Genomic DNA, 8,076 nt, shown 5'->3' with positions numbered 1-8,076 from the left:
AACAAAAAACAGCACAAGATGCAAAAATTGATTTATGTTGTGACATCCTTTCTAATAAAGTAAATCAGTATGGTTGTAAAGAAAAACAACAAAGTAAAAAAGAAAATTTGGAAAAAATAAACTTATAAACCCAAATATAAAGAATATTATAAACAAGGGGAAAGAAAATATTTCCGAAATAGAAAACAATATAAACAAAAATATCAATCCAAAACAAATTATTGTCCATCGAATAAAAAAGACTGTAAATGTTGGATATGTCAAGAAGAAGGACACAAAGCCTATGAATGCCCAAAGAAGACAAAAAAAGAAAAAGAAACAAATATATTAAAAATTGCATACGACCTTGGATACGAACCCATAGAAGATTCAAATATAGATTCAGAAATAGATATTTATGCATATACTACTGATTCTGATTCAGATGCAGGTACATAATCCTATGGAAAAAGTATTACTAGAATTAGAACTTGAGGGAAACCTCATATCTAATCTATCTGGAATATACATTGCTAAAGCATACAATGGTATGAAAGTACCATCTGAAGTAAACAATAATAAAGTATACAGTGATATGAATATATCACCAAAAGCATACAGTGATATGAATATATCACCAAAAGCATACAGTGATATGAATATATCACCAAAAGCATACATTGATATGAAAATTCTCATATCATCATTCGAAACAAACAAATTTCAGCAATTATTCAGGTACTCAAGAAACGCAAACATTCAGTCCACAAATATATCGAAATGGAAGCAATCATGAAACAAATCAAACACCAGTTCAAACAGAAAGAAGATCAAGAAGCATCATTAGTCAGACAACTAGAAGCAGTTAGACGAGAAAAAGAACAACTACGACAAACAATACAAATTTTATCATCTCAATCAATACCTAAAGAAGAAGCAGCTAGCAGTTCAACAACGAAGCAACCAAAAGAAGACATTCAAGAAATTTCATCCGATGATAGTCAGCCACAAACAATGCTCAAGTCAGAAAAACAACCTATAACACAAAATCCAGAAGAATATCCACCACTTCAAGCAGATCAAAATATAAAGAAATGGTACGTGATTTTCAACGGAGAAAACAAAGGAGTATATGACAATTGGGGAATCGCCAGTTCATATATTCTTGGAAAAAATATTATTCACAAAAGTTACAAAACAAAAAATGAAGCAGAAGCCGCATACAACGAAGCATACAAAGCAGTAATAAAAGATAACGTCGAATGTTCAAAAACAGTTCTCCTAACATCACAAAAACCTATATCCAGTTTTACACCACAAAAACCTGTATCCATCCCAATATCTCTTAACCAATTAAATGCAAAAATTGCCCTTGAATCCATTCTATCAACCAAAGAAAAAGAAGCCATGAAAAAACCATCTGCCAAAAAATTTGCCGAATTATGGGACAGCCTAATCTCATACACCGAAGTCCATTCTCTGATGGGCTTTTACCCAGTAGCCAGACGACCAGGTCCTAAAGCAGTCTTCTTAGCCGACTTATCAGATCCTATGACTTTATGGGATTATTTTATTCATGGGTTCATCGACACCATCTATCTAGAAGGCACCAATCTACACTGCATCAGCGAATTCCCTTCTGATGTGCAAACTATCATTAGAAATTATAAAATACGCTTTGCAAAACAGGAAAGAGGATTATTCATCAAAATGCATTCTAGCTACCCAATTTTTGATGAAGATTCTCAACTAATTGTCCCAAGTATTACTTTTGCAAACATGGGAATAAGCAATGGCTCAAAACCAACAAAAGATGATCTACCCCGTGAATCCCCAACACAAGAACATCTAATCTTTGCACTTGCCGGTGTTTATTTAGCATCATCACGCATTGGCAACGGTAAAGATCAAAGGTCAAGAATCAGAGTAAATTATGCTAGTAAAACTTTCATTATCTACTCCTTAACAGACATGCATTATTATAATGTGACATAAAGTCTTATGTAAAGTAGTTTGTCTTCTTGCAATCATACGATTGCAATAATGTAAAGATACCGTGTGTAAACGGCTCTTTGGAGCCTATATAAAGGGCTTTGCCCTTAGTGAATAAAGCAGAGTGATTTGTGATTATAAGATTTGAGTTGTTCTCAATCTTCTTCTGTTGAAATAGTTCATCTATTTCTGAATAGCAGAACCCTATCCAAACATATCCATATATTCATATAAACATATCAAACTCAGACAATCAATCCATCGTCAATCCATTCCGACGCATCATTCAGGTATATTCTGTCTTAATTTTATTAATTCCGCCATGTTTTTCAATTTGGTATCAGAGCTAAGTAACGTTCTTATTATTCTTATTATTAGTTTGCATATTCAATCTATCGTTAATAAGAATATATGCATATGCAGCATCATAAATATGATAAGCATCATAAACATGATAATGAATAACCATTGTTTTTAAATATTCATATTTAAAAAAAAAAGTTATCAACAATTAAAATATTTATCGAAAGAAGATTTAATATGTCTCAAGATATTTTCAATTGTTAAATTACATGATAGTATCATTTCGAGTTGTTTTAACCATTAATTCTACAAAATTTGAAATTTTTATTAAAATAATACTCGTTCTTAATAATCAAATTAATCAAATTCATGCTTGAAATACATATTTATGTCTAACAAAATTTTGATGAATTGTATTCCTAATAGAAATATTATTTTAAGAATACAGCAAATCCAAGAATCTATAAATAATTCTAAGAAAAATCTCAAGGATTCTTACAAACCTAATAATCAAGGTACGATTTTAAACAATAACCATATTCATGATGTTAGATATTTCATAAGAACTAGTATTAAAATCCGTTACAAGCAAATACGACGTCTAAAAACAAAACTATTTGTATTCTAAAACATATGTCTTTTAAACACTATTATAATTAACACTACTATTAAATAAATTTTAATCGTAACTTTAAATCTAAAACGAAACTAAACTATTATTATTATAAAATTATAATCATGAGTTTTTCAAGCCTAGATACAAATAAACAAGAATTAAAATTTTTTCGTAAAACATTGAAACAATCTAAAAAATTTCTTTTAGACTTAAAAATAGATTCTGACATATCAATGATAAATTGTATATCTAATATTGAAGCAATACATATAATAAATAATAGTATAAATTGGAAACAAGAACAAATAAAAAACCTTGAAGATAAAATAACAAAATTAATTTGTTAAATATGATAGAAAAAACAACTACTTCACTAGAAAAAAGAAACTAAAAATTTTATTTTTAATACACACAATATATGGAAACTTTACAAGAAAAAGTAGAAACACTAACTAAATTATTTGCAGCACTAGAAATTCCATCTGAAACTCAAGAAAATAATATAGAAATAGAAAATAATTCAGATAATAATGACGCAGAAGTAATATATGATTTTTCTTCAGAAGATGAAAACTCTTATTCAAATCCATATAGAGATTCACAAAACAATTTTGGATTAAAACGAAAACAATCATATGTTGAAGATGATTATCAAAGTCAATATATTTATGGACCACCTTCATTAGAAGAAAAATTTTTATATAGACAAGGAATGGTTAAAAATAAACAAAACAAATGGGAAAAAATACCTCCTCAATACATACCTAAATTATTTACATTTCCAACAAATTCATATATTCTTTTTATTGATTGTGACCAAAATCCTGAAGCAAAAATTCAAGAATGGAGTAATAAAATGGGAGTACAAATTTAGTTAACCGAAGAATTAAGAAATTTACACCCAAAACATTTTCTTAATTATATCATTCATAAAACACAAGGTAACGCATATCGTTTCCTTTCATCTCTTGATGAAACCGAAACAATGATGATAGCCACCACTGATGCTATGGAAACATTTAAAAATGTATTAAGCCGTCTTATTCAGGAATTCATAGGAAAACAAATTGAAGATAAAATATCAAAAGAAGCTTTTCAATTAGAATCACTATGGCATTTAACTAATTTACGAATTTGTAATATGTGTTATTTAGAACCATTTATATGTGAATATTCTGAACATTATTATAATTTAGATTCCATTAGAAAAAAGGCAGCATTAGATATGTTCTATCAAAAATTACCATCATTAGTAAGCCAAAGTGTAATAAAAGATTTCCAAGAAGCATTACAACAAAATAAAGTTGCAGATACCTTAGGAGCACGAATAAGCATATTAAAAGCATGGATGCAGAAAAAATGTTTAGAACAAAAAACAGCACAAGATGCAAAAATTGATTTATGTTGTGACATCCTTTCTAATAAAGTAAATCAGTATGGTTGTAAAGAAAAACAACAAAGTAAAAAAGAAAATTTGGAAAAAACAAACTTATAAACCCAAATATAAAGAATATTATAAACAAGGGGAAAGAAAATATTTCCGAAATAGAAAACAATATAAACAAAAATATCAATCCAAAACAAATTATTGTCCATCGAATAAAAAAGACTGTAAATGTTGGATATGTCAAGAAGAAGGACACAAAGCCTATGAATGCCCAAAGAAGACTAAAAAAGAAAAAGAAACAAATATATTAAAAATTGCATACGACCTTGGATACGAACCCATAGAAGATTCAAATATAGATTCAGAAATAGATATTTATGCATATACTACTGATTCTGATTCAGATGCAGGTACATAATCCTATGGAAAAAGTATTACTAGAATTAGAACTTGAGGGAAACCTCATATCTAATCTATCTGGAGTATACAATGATAAAGCACACACTGGTATGAAAATACCATCTGAAGTAAACAATGATAAAGTATACAGTGATATGAAAATATCACCAAAAGCATACATTGATACAAATGTATCATCTGAAGTATTAAAAACAGATAAATACGAGCAAAAACTATGCAAGTATATATCGGGAACATTTTCCCAAACGGAGCAAAATTACAGCACACATGAACGAGAAACACTAGCATGTCTCAGAACATTGAAAAAATGGAAAGTCGAGCTTCTACAAACAAGATTCGAGTTACGAACAGATTCCAAGTATCTACTTGGATTTTGGCGCTATAAACTACAAGAAGATTATTGCCGTGGACGATTGATTCGCTGGCAATTACAATTACATCAATTTCATCCTTATCTCAGATACATCAAAAGCGCAAACAATCATATAGCAGACACTTTGACGAGAGAATTGAAGTCATCATGAAGCAAGAACAACAACAGTTCAAAAAAGCATTCATTCATGAAAGAAAAATTGTGAACACCATTAACGTCAGCCATGACACAACCAAACATTATTCAAAAAAACATGTCTTTTCGAAGGCGGGAGGAATGACGTAAGGCATGACAAAAAAAAGAATTATTAAAGAAGAAGACATCTTTGAAGATAACGATGCATTATAGACGGCAATAATTCTATTTTGTCTTTTATAATTATGTAAAGTGTCGATAAGTGTGTAGCATTATTATAATGTGACATAAAGTCTTATGTAAAGTAGTTTGTCTTCTTGCAATCAAACGATTGCAATAATGTAAAGATACCGTGTGTAAACGGCTCTTTGGAGCCTATATAAAGGGCTTTGCCCTTAGTGAATAAAGCAGAGTGATTTGTGATTATAAGATTTGAGTTGTTCTCAATCTTCTTCTGTTGAAATAGTTCATCTATTTCTGAATAGCAGAACCCTATCCAAACATATCCATATATTCATATAAACATATCAAACTCAGACAATCAATCCATCGTCAATCCATTCCGACGCATCATTCAGGTATATTCTGTCTTAATTTTATTAATTCCGCCATGTTTTTTAATTTGTCATTATTATAATGTGACATAAAGTCTTATGTAAAGTAGTTTGTCTTCTTGCAATCATACGATTGCAATAATGTAAAGATACCGTGTGTAAACGGCTCTTTGGAGCCTATATAAAGGGCTTTGCCCTTAGTGAATAAAGCAGAGTGATTTGTGATTATAAGATTTGAGTTGTTCTCAATCTTCTTCTGTTGAAATAGTTCATCTATTTCTGAATAGCAGAACCCTATCCAAACATATCCATATATTCATATAAACATATCAAACCCAGACAATCAATCCATCGTCAATCCATTCCGACGCATCATTCAGGTATATTCTTTCTTAATTTTATTAATTCTGCCATGTTTTTCAATTTGGTATCAAGCTAAGTAACGTTCTTATTATTCTTATTATTAGTTTGCATATTCAATCTATCGTTAATAAGAATATATGTATATGCAGCATCATAAACATGATAAGCATCATAAACATGATAATGAATAACCATTGTTTTTAAATATTCATATTTAAAAAAGTTATCAACAATTAAAATATTTATCGTAAGAAGATTTAATACTATAAATATGTCTCAAGAAATAGAAAACTCACCAATAGTTATTAATAACGAAGAAAATGAATCTGGATACACTTTTGATGCTTTAATTAATAAAAATAACATCAATAAAGACGCTATAAGAATATCAAATTTCACACTATCCGAAAGACACAATTTTAGATATAACAAATTAAAAATTTCTTTTCTAGAAAAAATATTATATATTATGGACAAATTATAGGAGAACAAGCAATACCTATAAAATTAACTTAAGGAAATATTACTATACCCATAATAAATAAACAACAAATTAGAAATAGATTATCTCATATTAAAGAAACAGATAGAATAAAAATTGCTTATATTCATATATCAACTATTCAAATAATCTTAAAAAGTATTGTAAGTAATTTAAATACACCAATAGAATTAGAAATCAGAGATGATCGTATAATTAATAACCAAGAAAGTATTATTGCAAAAGGAGAAGGTAATTTAATTGAAGGAAAAATAAAATTTGATATTAATATTCAATTAGGATTAAGTCTTAAAGATAAAAATTTAAGTAATAGTATTACTGTACGATATAAATTATTAAGACAAAATTTTATGATAAAAGGTAATCATCCATTTACTATTACATATCAAATAAATTCTGCATTAACAAATTCTCATCATAGTATTACATTTAAAACAGAAGATAGAATTTATATAGATAAATTATTTACCCATTTATTATCCCTTGAATCACCAAATATGACTAATAATAGAATATTCAATGAAACTAATTTTCAACCAATAATAACTACTCCGTTAATAAAAAGAAGTTCAATTATAGAACCTCCATTTTCAACTATAATAGGTAGATCTTCTATTTCAGAATGTCAGCCTTCAACATCTAATGAAAATAACGATGAAAAGCTAGAAGATATTAAAGAAATGATTAGATCATTAAGTTTAAGAATATGACAGAATCATCTAGTAATTCTCTAAAATATTTTAAAACACTTGAAGCATCATATCAAAATACAAAACCATGTATACCAGATAAAGAAATGATTATAGAAATACCGCAAAATTTACCACAAGGAACAATATATAACATCGGTCTTAATCCTGAAGAAGATAAATCAATAGGAGAAAAATTAAACATAATTAGTCAAAAATTAAATAATATTATAGAAGTAGAAAGTTTAATTGTATTAAAACAAATTCCTGAATTATTACAAAATTTAAATCAACAGAAAATTCTACTTGAAAAATATTTAAAAATAAAAACTATTAAAGAAGAACCACTTAATGAAAAACAGCTACTTAAAGAAAAACCACTTACTATTAAACGACCTTTCACATGGTAAAATAAAAATTATGAGTAATAAAACTCAAGTATATTGTAGTTACGATAATAAATATAAAGTTATCTACTTAAAAAATTATGGAAAGATTTAGAAAAATCCACAAAACATTTAAAAGAAAAAGAATCTGAAGTACACGAACTAATTTATAAAAACAAAAATCATACTGCATATCAATTAGTTAAAATTGGAAGATTAAAAATTGAAGTTAATCATTTAAAAATAGTAATAAAAAATATTAACAATTCAATTAATTTTCTTTCAGATACCTTAGTAATTTGTTAAAATAAATTCAAAAGTACAAATTAATTCTTCAAAAGATAACGTGCTTTGGACTAATATATTAAAAAATCATT

This window comes from Lactuca virosa, chromosome 5 (genome assembly GCF_052849685.1).
Source record: "Lactuca virosa cultivar CGN04683 chromosome 5, Lactuca_virosa_CGN04683_v6, whole genome shotgun sequence".
NCBI classification, from domain to species: Eukaryota; Viridiplantae; Streptophyta; class Magnoliopsida; order Asterales; family Asteraceae; genus Lactuca; species Lactuca virosa.
This window is presented reverse-complemented; position numbering follows the sequence as displayed.